Here is a 17,807-nt window from a genome sequence, read left to right on the forward strand (position 1 = left end):
GTAATGTTTTAACATCTGTATAAGCCATTTTCTCTTTGCCAAACCATATGCAACAAAATCTCATTAACAGTCTGTAGAACAACTAAGAAACTGTGCCAATAATTTTTCGTCTTTTGTTTTCACTTAAAAGTGTTTGAGTGGCTTGTTGACAAGTCCAGTATGCTGTGTTTCTAAGTGTCCTACTTAGTTTTGAAGGTGTCATTACAAATAATATATTGGGATTTGTCGCTTTTGTTGGATTTTACTCACTGAAAAAAATACTGTAAATAATCTGCCTCATAAGATCTTCCATTCTTTTTTTCTTTTTAGAATGCTCCTCCAATGAAGTTGAAGCTTACTATTAGAGCCAATATTTTTCTCAACATTGTCTACAGTTCTAGATACCTAGAGTTTGAACTGGGGCGTTCCTCCAATTTTCCCTTCATCATTCTTTGCTCTTGTAATGGTAAGGAGAAATCCCATTAAAGGGAAATTCATGCTAATTTAATTAAATGTACATTTGACACAAACCTGAAACATATCATGTTTGATAACATTCTTTCAGAAAAATGCTTTACAATGAAGTCTGAAAAATTTTAATATAAAATATAAATTCTGGTTAATTGTCTTGTAATGGTGATGGTCATATTCACATCATATACCAAAATATCAAATGAGATGTTAATTAGAAGAAGGCAGAATAACTTGTATTAGTCAACTGAAATTCATCATAGCCTTCCATTATTTCTCTTAATTCTGTTCCTAGCAAACAGATGCAGTATTTCCAAGTTCACAATTCTTAATAAAAATCCAGTGATGTAGAATCCAGTGATTCTCATTCTATTCTATTCTACTCTATTCTATTGCACTTTGTTTAAAAAAAATTAAGTCTGGTTATGACCCGTTAGCTTTATTTTACAATCTACTGAAGTATTATGTCTTGCAAATAGCCGGAATAATACTGGCATAGATAATAAACACCTGTTAAAAAACCAAGAGAAGTTCAGAGAGTGGCAGTGCTATAGTAAAATATAAAAGAATAGTGTAATAGAACAGAGAATGACTGGGCAGAGACTAATTTTGCCAAGGTGGTCAGGGAAGGCTTCTTGGAGGAGGTGGCATTGAATTGTCCTCTGTAGAGTTTACGCTACTGATATGAATCCATTCTTCAGCATTCATGGGCAGTTTGAATTATATTATTTTAAATATACTTATTATTTTTTAGCTGTTTTGTGTATATTTGATGAATCCCCAGCTAGACTGCAACTTCCTGTGGGACAAGTCTTTTTTTCACTTAAAAAATCTCCCCCAGCATTCAATTTGTGCTGTGTGTAAAGTAGATGCTGGACAAATGCTAGGTCAATGTTGACTATTGCAAATCACCATAAAGTAGAGCGAACATCCTCGTAGGTGGAGCAGATGAGAGCCTGTGCCAGGTGGTGAGGGTTGGGAAGGCCCTTGAATCCTTCTGAATAGCTCCCCATTATTGCCTGTGCCTGAAATTTCATAATTAGAAATTCATTCCTTTATCTTTAAGCCTTTATCAATTAAGTCTCAACAATCATTTGTGCCTCTGTTGAATCAGTATAATTTCTATGAGTCATAGTTGAATTCACAAAGAAGAGTTGGCTGGTTAATCCTTCCTAAGCACCAGCCCTGCCATCTGGAGAGTGGCTCCCAGGTGCTCAGGGCTGCCTGTCGAGACAGGAGGCCCCACTAGACTACTTAGGCCCCACTAACTGAGAGGGCCGGAGAGAAAACATGCCCAGTGAAGGCACCTGATTAATGACTTTAGGATCAAAATAATGGTATAAAGAATGACTGACCATTAATTGCCCACATTTACATACTAATTTTGATATTTTTGCTTTTAAAGAAACATAATACCTAGGCACAAATTAGTTTCCTCTTTTAAACCTCAATTATCATCAATTTTGGTCAGTTTACTCTAGGCATGGTTCGCTTCTCAACTCCAGGGAGGAATTTCTCTGGCTTTACTTGAATGGTCAGAACAGAGGCCTTCCAAGGCAAAGCAGCTCTGGCTATGTCTGGGCCCTGGACTGGCCACTTCAGCTCCGAGTCAGGGAGCTCCAGAACCCTGATACTTCTGCTCTAAGACAGGCACAGATCACTGAAGGCCAGATACTTCCGCCTACGTGTAAAGCACTGAAGAGAGAAGGGAAAATCCTCTCCTCTTCAACACCCACAACTTTTTTCCTGGTGTCTAGATTCTGACATTTATTCCAGTTATCTTCCCTCTCACTTCCAAAAGGGGCTGAATATCCAACCATCCACTCCTTCCACTCTAAACCCTGGCCTTTGCGAGATGTCCATGCTTTTCAACAAATGGTGTTGGGAAAACTGGATATGCACATGCAAAAGAATGAATTTGGACCCTTGCTTTACCCAATATACAGGAATTAACTCAAAATGGATCAAATATCTACTATAAAGAACTAAAACTATAAAACTATGAAAAAAAAACAGGGGAATATTAGAGGAAAAGTTTCATAACACTGGATTTGGCAATGATTTCCCGGCTATGACACCCAAAGTGCTTGCAGGGAAAAAAATAGATATACTAGACTTCATCAAAAGTAAAAATTTTTGTGCATCAAAGGACACAATCAACAGAGTGAAAGGGCAACCCACAGAAGGGGAGAAAATACTTGGAAATCATATGTCTGATAAGTGGTTAATATCTAGAATATATAAAGAACTCCTACAGCAACTCAACATCAAAAAGACAACCTGATTAAAAAACGGGCCAAGGACTTGCATAGACATTTCTCCAAAGAAGACTTGTAAATGGTCAATAGGCACATGAAAAATGGTCAGCATCACTAATCGTTAGAGAAATACAAATCAAAATCACAATGATTTATCACCTCATACCTATTAGGATGGCTGTTATCAAAACAAACAAATAAACACAACACAAAACAACAACAAAAAACAAATGAATTTCAAAATAAAGTGAGGATGTAGAGAAATTGGAATCCTTGTACGTGTTGCTTGGAATGTAAAATGGTGCAGCTATGGAAAACAGGCTATGGAAAACAGTATGGCTGTTCCTCCAAAAATTAAAAAAATAGAATTACTATTTGATCCAACAATTCCATTTCTGGGTATATACCCAGAAGAATTGGAAGCAGAGTCTGGAAGAGGTACTTATATACCCATGTTCACAGCAGCATTATTCAGCGTAGCCAAAAGGTAGAAGCTACTCAAGTGTCCACTGACAGGTGAATGGATAAAGATTGTCTATACATACAAAGGAATACTATTCATCTTTAAAAAAGGAAGGAAATTCTGGCACATGATACAACAGGCTAAGCCTTGAGGTCATTATGCTAAGTGAAATAAGCCACTCACAAAAGGACAAATGCTGTATGATTCCATTTATATAAGTGGCCTAGAGTAGTCAAATTCATAGAGACAGAAAGTAGAATGGTGGTTGCCAGGGACTAGCATAGTGAGGAGTTACTTTTTAATGGGTACAGAGTTTCAGTGCTGGTGCTGCAAGATGTAAAGAGTCTGGAGTGGCACAACAACGTGAATATACTTAACACTGCTGAACTGTACACCTAACAATGGTTATGATGGTAAATGTTGTGTTATGTGTATTTTACTACAAAATTTTAAAAAACTCGATGCTATTAAGCTTGTCCCCTTTTAGAATGTAAAACCCAAGGCTGTATATAATTTGCTGAATTAAAAATAATGTTTAAGGTACTTTAATTACGGTATGGTTATGTGAATGACAAAGTTGATAGATTCAACATAGAACAATTTGCTAAGATAGACCCTAGGTTAACAGACAGCATGCAGAGTTGGCTAAGGTGTTTATATTTAGGGAAAATGTTTTAAGGAGCTTTTACTGTTTAGATAGTTTCAGCATTTAATACATGATTGTGCAATGGTGAGATTCTAGAGTTTGTAAAACTGACATTATAAGAAAAGTCCTTTGTTTTTCAGGGGGTATCACCTTAAGATTTTTCTGTTATAAAATTAATTTGTGCTTAATAAAAAAGTGGAAAAATTAAGAATAAAGTCCCACCACCCAAATTTAACCTTATTTCCTTTCCAATCATTTTTCCATGCACAAGTTTAAGAAAATATTTAGGGCTTCCTTGGTGGCGCAGTGGTTGAGAGTCTGCCTGCCGCTGCAGGGGACGCGGGTTCGTGCCCCGGTCCGGGAAGATCCCACATACCGCAGAGTGGCTGGGCCCGTGAGCCATGGCCGCTGAGCCTGCGCGTCCGGAGCCTGTGCTCCGCAACGGGAGAGGCCACAACAGTGACAGCCCCGCGTACCGCAAAAAAAAAAAAAAAAAATTTAGTTATGATCATATTACATATGAATAGTAACCATTATTTTAAGAGGTTGCAAGTATAATAGATGACAGAGTATATAAGTTTTAGTTTAATTTCCACTTTTTTATTTTTGGAAAATTAGGGAATTTTCAGGATATCCCCCCCCAGTTATAGTATATTTTGGTGCATTATACTATATTTACCTTATTATGGTATAAATTAAAACAATATAAATTAAAATTGAAATCTTTATTTGTAAAGAGCATTTTCTACATTATGGATTATCTCCTTTGGATTTATTCCCATAAACAAAATTCAACATCAAAAGGTTTAAACATTAAGGGTTTTCATAATTGTAAGGGTTTTGATATTGCCAAATCGCTTACCTACCTAAAAAGTGTATAAGTGCTGTCACACAGCACCCTCGCCAGCCTTTAATGTCATTTATTAATTTTTGTCAACTATTTTTGTGAAAAATTGTGTTATTTTACTTTGCACTTCTTTGAGCTTCTTTCAGTATGTTTGTGTCCTTATTGTATATCCTAGTTTTTTTTTAGTGGATTGTTTATTCATGTGTCTTGCTCATCTACAATTGGATTCTAATGTTTTCTTATTAATTGTATTTAATTTATATATAATAAACAGTAACACTTTGTATCATAGTTCCTGCAAGTACTTTCCCCGGTCTATTGCTTACATTTCAATTTTGACTATTTTAATTTAATTGATGTTTCTATTTACCTATGATGGAATCTGCCCTTATTTTCATTTGTGTTTTCCAGTGAATATGTTGTGTGTACAGAAAGTGGTTAAATGTAAATGACAGTGAACCTACATTATTGTCCAATAGTGTCATTTAGAAATAACACAGGAGTTATCTCATTCCTGTCCCTGAGTCTGACGCTACCTGAGTAGTGAGAGTTCTTACTCTGTCCCTCCCTCTGCCAAACCCTTCAGGTGAGGGTTGCCAGATCAAATACAGGATGCCCAATTAAATCTGAATTTCAGATAAACAACAAATACTTTTTTAAAAAAGCATCAGTATGTCCCAAATATTACATGGGCCACACGGATACTAAAAAAATAGTATTCATTGTTCATCTGAGACTAGATTCAATTTTAGCTGGGCAGCCTGTATTTTTATTTGCTACATCTGGCACTCCTACTTGGGACTAGTTTATTTACACCTGCTTACTTAACACCATCCTGTACTGTGTTGGGGCTGCGGATGGTGGGAGCTGAACGAGGAGATAGTTCCTGTCCTCAGAGAGTTTATATTCTGGTTTCCTAGAGAATTTTGCGATCAGAAAAATAATCTCCTGGACTATTTCAATGACTGCTAGAATAAACTTTGAGCACAGCCTCTGTATTTTCCTGCTGCCTAACGCAGAGTTGTCCACGTTCACCTGACCACAGAACCACCCGAAACACCCCTCCCCTGGGGAGTGTGATTCTTTTGGTTTGAAGAGGGATCCAGGTGCCAGCCGTTTTAACAAGAGCCCAGGTGATTCTCCTGCCCAGGTAAGTCTGTGGAACTCTGGCAGCCTTGGCGTTGGAGGCCTCTGAGTAACACCTGGCATAAAGTCACGGTCCAAGGCAGCTTCAGATCTTCCACTCTTTTACGACCTATTCAAAATCACTGATATACATTTTGCAGTGCTGATCATCTTTGTAAGCTGCTTTACAGTTCATGAAGTTCATCCCATTTGGTCTTCACTCTAATTCTCCAGGAAAGCCGGGAAGCTTATTTCCGCTTTACAGAGAAGGACAAGGAGGCTCACAGGGGCTAAATTCACACAGCAAGCTCCAGAAGCCGCCGGAGCGGCAAGGCCCGCCCTCTTTCCACCCCACCGAGCTACCTCCTTTCGCGTACAAAGTACGTGGGGACCACTGGGGCTGGACTTCAGGTGACTTCCGCTCCCAAACCTGCAGCCCCAGGCCTGCAATTAACAAACGGGGGTGGAGAGGTCCGTGCGCTGCTGGGCGCAGGCACCGGGGCCCACGGGTGAGCGGGGGCTGGGGCTCCGCGGGCCGGCGCCAGGCGCTCCGGGTGCGGAGTGGCGGGCAGTCCTCCTGCGGGACCCCTCCAGCCGCGCGGCCTGCTCGCCACCGCTCCCGGGGCGTCGCCTGCTTGCGAGCCCGGCGGGCTGGAGCGGCGCGCGCGGGCACGGCGGCGGCGGGGACGTGCTCCGAGGACGCGCGCGGGGCTGGTTCTCCAACCGCCGCTCCCGGGGAAGAGGGCGGCTTCCCGGGAAGCCCGTCGCCGCCGCCGCCGCCGCCGCCGCCGCCGCCGCCGGCTCGGAGGTGCGGAGAGGGTTGTTGGGAACTCGGGGCGCGCGTGAGCGTCACCAACGCTGTCGCCACCCGGGACAGCCCGGAGGTTGGTAGCTGGTGATCGTAGCGGGTCCTCGGGAAGTTAGGTGTTGACTTTCTGCTTCGACTGACTCGGTTGAGAAAAAGAAACGCCTGATACGCTTTCTGTTTCCAATTCCCGTTCCTGCGTGCGCGCCCGAGGGCGGGGCAGAGGAGCGAAGACAAAGGCGGTGTGGGGGGGTGAGGGGGGCGTGCGCCCGGGTCAAGGCTGCGTTCCACCCCCGGCCGGCCGAGTCCACTTACGCCCCTGCCAGCGTCCCCCATCCTTGGCTTCGTCCCCAGTTTCTGGCACTGTTGCTGGAAGTGTGGACGCCGGTCCCCTTGGCGATCTTAGAAGTGCGCCTGCCTGACTGCTGCGGCTCCAGTGACCCCCAAAGTTAGAGACGTTTGCTTTCTACTCTCCGGAGTTTCCCTCTTTTCTTCTACCTGTGGCCTTTAGGTGGCATCAGTCTTGATGTGGAAAGGCCCTCCTCCTCTCAAGCCCTACAAAGTGGGCGGGAGAGGTACTAGGATGGATAGCACTGGTGGTAAGAAATGTGCAGCTTCATTGCTTCGTGGCTCTTGGATCAGGGCAGTCAGGCTAGCCAGTTGGTATCCTCGGTGGTTTACATTATATGGGGGTGCGACTCACTGTTTCTGTCCTTTTCTGATTTGTATTCCTCCTTCATCAATTCGCACAGCTAGGAGTTTACTTCCATGTGATAAGTGCTATGGGAACACGAGGAGAGGGAAGGCTTTCCTGAGGAGGGGGTGGTTTTTATACTGGAATTTGAAGAATAAGTATGATTTTTTTTCCCTTTCATTCTTCATGTTCCGCCTTTCCTATAATTTGTCTCCCTCCTTTCTCAGTGGCAGCCCCTAACTGTGATTAAGTGTTGGATAGGAACAGTTAGTTCTGACTTGAAAGATTCAGCTAATAGTGATGGGGACGATGTGCTTGTCAGGTGCTTTAAATCCATTATTTTTAAACCTTGCAATAACTGGGAAGGATACCTAGTGTTAGCCCTTTTCACAGCGGAAGAAAGGAATACTTAGATGCCAGAGCCACAGAAAGTAAGTGCTGGGATCGGGTTTTGCACTCCTCTTTCTGGGTCAAAGCCTATGCTTTATCTGCTGTTTACTTTGCCCCCTCCTTGGGAAGTAAGTTATATAGACTAACTTAGAGTGAAGGCCAAGTCTTTAGAGAGAGCAGTCATTTTTGTGGGTGGCTAGATGTTGGTGGGAGCTCTGAAGGTAATGTCAGGGACTAGCCAGGGTGAGCCTTACTCATCTGTGTGTCTTCTTCCAGGCCAGGGCCTGGCCAAAGGGAAGTGCTCCTTAACCGTTGCCTGGGAGTTCCATGGCTTGGGTGAGATCCTTGATTCTTTGTAGGGGTTCCTTACCCTTTTTTTGTGCCATGGACTTCTTTGGAGTCTGGGGAAGCCAATTTTTAAAAGGCATTTCAAAGTACATAGAGTTACAAATTATATTGAAACAGTGATCAAAATAGTGTAAACCCCCCAACATTTACAATAGTATTTTTTTTTCTTGATTAGTGCATTAAGTGACAAAATTCAGGGCTGTATCAGGTAAGTCTCAGAATTTCAAAGTAGTGATGCCCATGTAAATGATGTTTTGCAGTATTTGCAACAGCTGCACTGTAGTATGACAGAATTGGTGACACTTATTGGTGACAGTCACCAGAAATGCTCTTACTAGTGTGATTTGCTCTTCGCACTTACAATCAAATGAAATCCTGAATTTCAGTTAGAGGTTCGTGAAAATACAGACATATGAGAAAAGAAATTTAAGTTCATGGCCTCCTGAATTCTGCCTATGGACATCTTGTGGGTGGAGGGCTGGGTATCGAGATTACAAACCCAGCCAGTGGTGGTTTTTCTTCCTCCACGTTCTTGCTGGCCACCCTACAGCGTTACTAATGGCTGTTCCCTTCTCCTTCAGTTCGTGTCTCCTTTTCCGCAGGTGCACGGTTGTTTGTGATGATAAAAGCTGTTGAGAGAGAATTGCTGGATTGTTTACATGCTCTACCTCTCTTGCTCCTTCTGTGCGTAATTCTGCTGGAAAATATTCCAGCGATAGTGGATTTATTTGTGTCATATAATGCATGACCATCTTCCCTTCCCTCCCTCCAATGGTGTATGGTATTACCAGTGTCAGGGAAGAAAAAAGGAGTTATCACTACATATCCTACAGACATTTAAAAAATCTTCAGATATTATTATGAACAATTTTATGGTAATACATTTGAAAATTCAGATGAAATGGACAAGTTTTTTCAATAAAATACCTCATAAGACATAAGAACTAGAAAATCTGTATAGTTCCATATCTATAAAGAAATTAAATATGTAGTTAAAAATCTTTTCATAGCAGAATTTCCAGGCCTAGATGGTGTCACTAGTGCAATATTACAAACATTTTAAAAAATGAAAAAGAAGGAATACTCCCTGACTGCTTTTATAAGGCCAGCATAAGCTTGTTACTAAAGCTTGATAAGGAGGTTACAAGAAACTATAGTCCAAACTCTCACAGAAAAGATGCAAAAGCCCTAAAATGGGTATTTTATTTGAAGAATAAGTATGGCGTGAGTCTGCTTTTGGAAAGCCTTACATTTTTTTTTCTTTAAGCATACTTTAATACAAAGTTTACTTAAAATATATTATTAAAAAATTTGATTCACTCAAAATGCCCCTAATCTGGAGAGTGGAAGATGTGGTGGGCATGATTCTTGGTGATTAAACAGGCTTAAAATAGGTTGAGAATTTTCCAGGGAAAGGATGCAATATCACACCAGTAGCTTTTCTGAACTAGGGGCTTATAAATCTGACTCCGTTTCTGCCAATCTTTAACAGCAGAGATCTGGCTTAAGGGCAGTTCATATAAAAGGACTTAAGAGTTATGTTTGATATTAAGATTGATATCAGTGTGAGACAGAAGCCAAAAAAAATGCTAAGTTGAGAACTGAATGCAAAATTTTTGTTTTCAGGTTTCATTTTCTTGCAATTTAAGTTTTTAAAGTTTATAACAATTAGATTAAAATATTCTGATGTTTTATATAAATCCCTTTAATTAGGTACTTTCCTTCCACTAGGCCATGAACTAATTGAGGGCAGGGGTAGCATATTAGTTTCTGTAACAAATGACCACAAACTTAGTGGCTTCAAACAACAGAAATTGATTACCTACAGTTCTGGGGGTCAGAAGGCCACAATGGGGTGGCAGGGCTGCATTCCTTCTGGAGGCTTGGAGTGGTGGGGGGCGAGGCAGAGGAATGGTGTCTTTCTTCGTTGCTGCTGTTCTCTGCCTCTACCATTCCTTTGTTCTCGGCCCCTTCCTCCATCCTCAAAGGGTTATCACTCTAACCTCTGCTTCCATCATCATATCTCCTCTCTGTCTCTGACCCTCCTTCTTCCCTCTTAGAATGACCCTTGTGATTACATGGGCCCACACAGATAATCAGGGATAATGTCCTCATCTCAAGATCTTTAACTTAATCACATCTGCAAAGTCCCTTTTCCATGTAAGGTAACATATTTACATGTTCAGGGATTAGGGCATGGACGTTTCTGGGGTAGCTGTATTTGGGGGATCCTACAGACGGAATCTTTATATTTTGCCTTCACAAATAGTGCAGTTCCTGATCTTCAGTAGGAGCTCACTGATATCTGTCGAATGCAGGAATGAGTCTAAGATTTCACTGTTTGAAGTATAGCTTCGGAAGAAGAGAGACGATGGTCTTGTCCTACTCTTGCTCTGCCACAGCTGGAATTTTGGGTTCAGCTTTAGGTACCTATACTATAAAGAGACAACTGACAGAATGGGAAAGGGTCTGGGAAGCAAGCCACTGAAATGATTGAAGGAAGCATGGGGGTTTGTCCTGGAAGAGGGCTTGGGATGGAGCGGGTAGCATTAATTATCTCTAAATATTTGAAGGAGTATGATTGGCAAGAATAATTAAGCCTTTCAGTATACTTAATAGTAGCAGTAATATTAAACACAACAAGAATGAGCCTTTTAGAGCTTACAATGGCCAAGGTAAGATTCTATCTCTTTGTAAACCCGTTTAATCCTCACAGCAACTCTCTGAGGGTTATTATTATCTCTATTTCATAAGTAAGGACATTGAGGCACAGTGAGGTCATGCAACTTGTGCTGGGTCACACAGCTAGAAAGTAGCAAAGCTGGGATTCAGCCTTTGGCATTCTGACTCCAGAGCCATCCTCTAAACTATCATACTATCCGGCCTCCGTGCTTTTAGTTCCTGCAGGTACAATAGGACTAGTAGCAGAACGTTTTTTAGAAATAGAGGGGCAGATTTTGACTCAGTTTAAGAAAAAAAAAGATGATAACAAGAAGAACTTCTTAGAAACAGAGTTTCCCTGCCTTGCAGTGTTGCTGGAAGTGGTCAGGTAGGTTATTGTAAAAGGAATTCCCAAACTGGCTGGAGATTAGACCAGATGACAATATTGATTTTGAAATTTTGATTTGAGAACGTAATTCTTTAAAATATACATCTCTCTCAACCTTTGTGACATTTTATGTAATAAAGACCTACTATGAGATGTAGTGTTTCCACTAACTTTCCAGATTTTATTTATTAGGAGTTCTAACATACTGGTATGGTAAGCTACGTCCCCGCCCCTTTTTTAGGTGCCATTGCTGTTCCTCCAGTAAAGAGATGGAAGCTGTTCTCTCTTCCCCCTTGAATCTGGGCTGGGCTCTTGACCAATAAAATGTTCTTTGAATTCTGGAGCCTGGTCCTTAAGAGACCTTGCACCTCTTGCCTTTGTTCTTTTAAGACCCTGAAGCCACCATGCTATGAAGGGTCCAGCCTACTGGAGGATGAGTGCCCACATGGAGGAGAAGTAAGACTCCTAGATGACAGCCGGCACAAAATGCCAGACATGTGGGTGAGATCATGTTGTCCTCCCCAGTTTCCTTGAGCCATGCAGTGACTTAGTCATATGAGTGATGCCAGGTGAGATCAGCAGAAGAACTGCCCAGATTGCCATCCCGTAGAATCACGAGAGAGAATAGATGTTGTTATTTTAAGCCACTGTGTTTCGGGATGGTTCATTGCACAGTGATACATAACATTTGGTACATATTTAGAAGTAGTGATATGTACTTTTAAATATTCTGTAATTAGACTTTTGCCCGGCCCAATGGACCTCGTCAATCTAGCTGATCATTCCAGCGCGTTGGTGAAGGCTTTCTGGGTGTGGAAAAGCGTTTCTCCGTAGTATCACGTGGGTAGAAGAATAAGACTCTTTGTAAGACTCTTAAGCAGGGTTTGGAGAACACTGTACTGTGAGAAGACACGATGAATCTGGGCCTGGTTTTCCTGGTGAAAGTCATGTAATTTATATTCTGCAAAATAGGTTTCATCAAATTCTACCTGGAAAAGAGCAAAAGCCTCCTAACATCTTTTCCAGATGAGCTAGAATATTGCTCTACTATTATATTTTCTTTTCTTCAAAGCCATTGTCATTTCAGTGGGCATGAGTTCCTTTTACTTTATTACTTTGTGGTTTCCAGAGTGCTCATTTGTTCCTAAATTTAGAACTGTTTCCATTTTATTCAGCCCTTGCCTCTATATAACTCCTGACTTTCCTCTCTTACTTCCGAGGTAAATTGGTTTGGTTTAGTTTGTCTTCTTCAGTAAATCTTCTAAGGAACGTACGAATTAGATGTTTCATGTGTATTTTGAGTACATCTAGTTGATTTTCTTCCTGGGGTGTATCTACGTTATACATAACTTTAAATTCTTTTGCATGTATATAGCTTATATTATCTTCTAGCTTTCCCAATGAATTGATTTTGTCATAGATGTTGAAAAAATGAATCCTGTGAACTCTGTAAGAATAGGGAGGTGGGTGAGAGAAGGCTCTGGAATTAGACTTGATAAGTATGAATCTAAGCTCTGCTGCTTACTAGCTGTGTGATTTGGGGCAGGTTTCTTGATCCTTCTGGGCTTTGGTCATCTTTTGCGTTAAATGAGGATACCAGAAGTACCAACCTCAAAGAGTTGTTACGGAGATTAAATGAAAGAATACTTGTAAAGTGCTTTCTCAGCATAGGTAATCTGTAAATACTACTTATTGTAGTACAGCTGTTGCTAAACTCTGGGAAAACTCAGAGAAAAATTTCAGTTTAGTTAGTTGGGAGTGATGATGGGGATGGCACTGGAGATTGTTAGCTTCATGCTGCGGGTGCCGTTTTAAAGTCCTCTGGTGCGTGGGAGTATTTGGTGATAGCCCATTTAGCGCTAAATATCAAGGGTGAGGAGCAGAAAAGAATTTAATGTGGGAGTGTTGGAATCCATGTGTTGTATTTATCAACAATAAAGATAAAAGACTTTTTTTTGTGTGTGTGTGTGATACGCGGGCCTCTCACTGTTGTGGCCTCTCCCGTTGCGGAGCACAGGCTCCGGATGCGCAGGCTCCGCGGCCATGGCTCACGGGCCCAACCGCTCCGCGGCATGTGGGATCCTCCTGGACCGGGGCACGAACCCGTGTCCCCTATATCGGCAGGTGGACTCTCAACCACTGCGCCACCAGGGAAGCCCAGATAAAAGACTTTTGAAAAGATATTGGAAGTTACTGGGGGAAAGCATCTTACAGAAGTTCTGTGTATGCACACTTCAGGCTCTGGCATAGTGAGCTATACTTTTCTGCCAAGAGTAAAGAACAGGATTTCTGCCTAAGAGAGTGGGAGTTGAGGACTTGGGTTCTCTTTTCTGCTCCATTGCTGGCTTCTCTGGATCCTTGGGCAGATCCTGTCTTTTCTCTGAACAAGATTCTGATTCCTGAAAAAAGAGCTAACAGTTAGCCCTCCTGGTGAGAATGAGAGTGGATGGCATCTTTGAAAGCAGGTGGAATGTTAAATTACAATGTGAATGCAAATGTACATTGCTTCAGTATAGAAAAATCCCTCTAAGCTGAGGAATTCTTGCCATTTTCCAGCTAAGATTTTATTTTGTGGGCCGCTTGAGTTCTACAGTTCCCAGATAAATATAATACTTTTTGGAAATACCCAGCTTGGGGCTCTTATACCCAGTATGGGGGTAGAGAAATCTTGTTCCTCCAGTTTGACTTCTTTCCCCTAATCCCAGGGAAACCTCTGCTAGGATTTTCTTCCAAGACCTAATCTTAAATGCATTTTTTGTCTGTCTTCACTTTGTGCCGGTTTCTCACCTTCATCAATAATATTCAGCTTTGAGACACTGTAGTCTTGACAGCTTTGGAGATGCTATTTTATGTCTTTTATTTTCCTCTCCCCCCACCCCAATGCCTCCTGGACTAACTTGGTGCCAGGTGCAACTTAATTTTCCCTCCTCTCTTGCTTGGTTCTAGCACTTTCTCTCCACTTCCCACCGAGAGCCTGAATCGCTGACCTCCCTGCCTTTAGTCTCTACTGCTATGTCAAGGGGCTTCTTCCTGAAGCTTCCTGAAAAAATTAAATGTGCTGGCTCACAAGCCTGAGATTTCTTCACGTAATCAGATCCGAGCCTGTCATCATATATGTTTAAGACCCTCCGCCACTTGGCTCCTAAACTGTCCCCATTTATTTCTTCCTCACAGTCCTGACCAGTATTCCCACCAAAGTGGAAGTGTTCTCAGACACATGTTCCCCATCAGACATCCCAGCAACCCGCCTTAGCTCTCACATATCAGTACTATAACCTCCTTTATATAGATCGATCAGGTAGTCTCCTACTTAAGAACAGGCTGTGTTGCTGTAGATTGGCTGTTTCCTATAGAAGTCATGTTACAAATGGTGACGAGTTTCTAGGCTATCGAATGGATGCCCATTTAGCTGATAATGTTGCTGCAGGATTGAATCTTATGCATGAAAAACAGAAAAGAGGCATTACTTACACATTTGAGTAAGGGCTTCTTTGATTTCATCGTGGTAGCTTATGCCTAAAGAAGAACATAAGCGTGTTTAGAAAATGAGACATGGAAACTTGAGAAGTCTCTGAGAGAGTTTTTAGGAACGTTTATGGGTTTGGACATTAAAAAAAAAAAAGTTCTAGTTACATTCCCAGAGGTACAGCTTTGTGTTGTGTCATTGAATCCTTTAAAACATATCTACTCTGATTGGCTCTCTGAGTGCACAGCTGAAGTGAACAGGGAGGGGGGAAAACACTGGGGAGAGGAATTTTCTTGAGATAAGTGGACAAGAGTTGAAAAGAAGTATTAAGGAAGAAAGATCTGTTAAGAAGGACAGGTGGGTGTTTGTGTGGTGGTGGTGTTTTGAGGTCACATTCCTGGGATTGTGAATGATGAGGCAAGAAAAGTGAGGACTGTATATAATTCCTTTGGGGCTAAGAAAAGAGGTGGTGAGAAGAGGCAGTGGTCAGAAAGCTCTCCAGGTGGCTCCCAAGGACAGTTTGTTAGCTGTCTGGGGTGGCCTTGGGTCGAATGTGGGGAGAGGATGGGGATGAGAAACTGGAGAGAATTCTGGGGATGCCGGTCAGCTGAAGAAGGCCCAGCGGCAGGTAGGAGGCTCATCCCCTCTCCCCATGGAAGGTCAGTTAGCTGTCATCAATTCTGGAAGGAAACCAGGGCTCTGGCTAGGTAAGCTCCTGATGAGTTAAATTTACTAACTGGTCCTTCTGGCAGATCTTAGCTAATGTTTATTGAGTGCTTGCTCTGTGCCAGGCCCTGGGTAAACATTTTACATTTAATCCATTCAATAACTCTATGAGGAAACGTATCTGGAAAGTTGTGATCCACTTAAATTCCTCAGCCAGTCAGTGGCGGAGCCCGGTCTCCCCTAGGTCTGCATCTCTCCCTGATGCATCTCTCCCTGATACGCTGTCAGCAGGAGGCTACCCTAGGTCTGCATCTGTCCCTGATGCATCTCTCCCTGATACGCTGTCAGCAGGAGGCTAAATCTCCCAGATTTTAGATATGAGGACACAGCCCTGCTGCTTTGTTGTTTATTACTATGTAACATTGTGTATATGTCTGCAAAACATATACACTGTAGCTAAGCGCAGCATCAAAAAGGAAAATGTTATAACGCTGAGTTTTCTAGTGTCCTGACAGTTAAGTCACTAATTCAGGGGAACTGTCCTAGAAGGAGAATGTCCATGAAAAGGTTCAAAAGAGCAGGGCTTCAGGAACTTTGATTTAATCTCCAAGATTATTTATGTTCAAATTTAGTAGCATTTCAAGAGGGGTTCAGCTCTTTGCTAATTGCGGAAGTCATCCGATATAGTAATACCAACATCCTTGGAAAGGAGAGACAATACGAAACCCAGAGGTTGAAATTCCCTTCCCAGTAAATTGAAAATTACTATATTCCTACAAAGTTCCAGAAAGAAATCTTAACATATTCTAGGAGATGCCAGGTATTTAAAAATAAAGTGTGACTAGAAATGTATGAAGTTAGAAGTGGCTCTGAAAAGTAGTAGGGCAACCTGAGAAGGCGTTGTTGGAGTACTAGGGCTTAGAGAGCTTGGGATTGAGAGCATGAGTGGCTGCTTCTGGATTTTTTAGGAGATCTGCAGGAGAAACTCAGACTAGACTGGCTTGGCAACTTTTAGGTAATGACCAGAGGGTCCTCTGGTTCTAGGACCACTGATTTCTGACCTCATATTTTATGAAAGTGTTACTGAGCCCAAGCTCGTACTGCTCACCACACAACAGGCCAATAAATTGAGAGACAAGGTGTTGGGGCAGGGAATAGCAACTTTATTCGGAAAGCCAGCAGACTGAGAAGATGGTGGACTAGTGTCCCAAAGAACCATCTTACCTGAATTTGAATTCAGGTTTCTTTTATCGTGAAAGGAGAGAGGGTATGGCTGGTTGTTGCAAACATCTTAGTGTCAGGATCCTTTGTTCTTGCAGCTGTCCATGTAGGTCAGATGGTTATGATGTTCCTGTGCACCTCCAACAAGACAAATGTTATTCTCCGTCCTGCAACGTTTTATCTCTATATGAACGAAAGAGTATTATACCATTAAAGGTCAGAGCCTTGAGAATGGGCTCTCCTGTATGTTTCAGGCTATAGGCAATATTTTTAACTTGTAGCAAATGCAATAGAATACAAAGGTTAAAAGTTAAACAAAACAGATCCAACATGGAGTCAGATTTGTTCTTCCCTATTACAAAAGCTAAAGTTTATATCCCTTCCTGCTGCGTCTCCCTGTAGCCTGAAGAAAGGAGTTTGTGTGTGGAAGATTCCGAGCCAGGCCCTAAGGACAAGTAACCCTGTGAACTGGCAGTAATGGGGCTGGTGGCTGTACCTGAGCAGTGGGGTGGGGACCCAATGGTCCCAAGACCTGGACTTGAGCCCTGGCTCAGTTGTTTCTGATTGTGTGACCTCACCGTGCTTCACATTCCTCATCTGTAAATGCCTACCTCCCTTGCTCCGCCTACTTCACCTGGCTGTTGTGAAGGTAAAACGAGCTCATGTGTGAATTCTGATTTTTGGCGTTACTGTCACATAATAGAAATGCTTGCTTGGGGCTTAAAATTTTGCTCTTGTTTTAATTTGACATCCACAGTGAGACATATTTGAGAGGTTTAAGTAAAGCAATGAGGGTCATAAAAGGGTTTACATTTAATTAACTCTTTGTTATTTGGGAACTGATCATTTAATTTACAGCATTTTAGGACTTTCTGTTACCTGCTTTATTACTTAGAATGTAGACATGGCAGCCATAACAGAGAGATGGAGAACAGCACAGGCTTAAATATCCTGGGGGTGCATTTCTCTTTCATGTAATCGTCCAGATATAAGAGGTTCAGGGCAGTTTTGGGGGTGGGGCTGAGGTGGGGTGGTACATGCAGTCAGGGACCGAGGCGCCTCTGTCTTGTTTTTCTATGTGGCTTTTACCTCTTGGTCCAAAGGTGGCTGTTCCGACTCCACCCAGCAGGAAGGGGATGACCACAGCCTCAGAGCCACAACTATTCAAATGTCCACACTTGGATACACTGTAGAGTTGAGCTCAGCAACCATGTGTTCAGATAGAAATTCAATTACTGGGTAAGAAGGGAGCTTGCATATACAGCATGGGCAACTAGTAGGCTATTAACTTCTGTTTAAGAAGTGCCCAGAAGATGGAAGACAGAGTGGCTTTATTAATCCATTCTTATAAACAGCTATGGGATGACATTTGAAGGGGA

General features: G+C 42.0%; 1 protein-coding gene across 7 annotated transcripts in view; it reads left to right on the top strand.

Annotated features, from left to right (window-relative positions):
* Window positions 1-6,084: 6,084 nt before the first annotated feature.
* The window catches only part of HHAT (hedgehog acyltransferase), a 367,203-nt gene continuing 355,480 nt past the window's right edge, over window positions 6,085-17,807 (top strand). For 4 of the 7 annotated variants that reach the window (XR_009537065.1, XR_009537071.1, XR_009537067.1 and 1 more), the window contains exon 1: window positions 6,513-6,597. The gene's annotated coding sequence lies outside the window, so the exon portion shown is untranslated. Of the gene's footprint in view, window positions 6,170-6,506; window positions 6,598-6,660; window positions 6,674-17,807 lie in introns of those variants that run through there. The other 3 variants (XR_009537066.1, XR_009537069.1, XR_009537072.1) reach the window with 3 other exon arrangements.

Source organism: Lagenorhynchus albirostris, chromosome 2 (assembly GCF_949774975.1).
Source record: "Lagenorhynchus albirostris chromosome 2, mLagAlb1.1, whole genome shotgun sequence".
Taxonomy (NCBI): Eukaryota; Metazoa; Chordata; class Mammalia; order Artiodactyla; family Delphinidae; genus Lagenorhynchus; species Lagenorhynchus albirostris.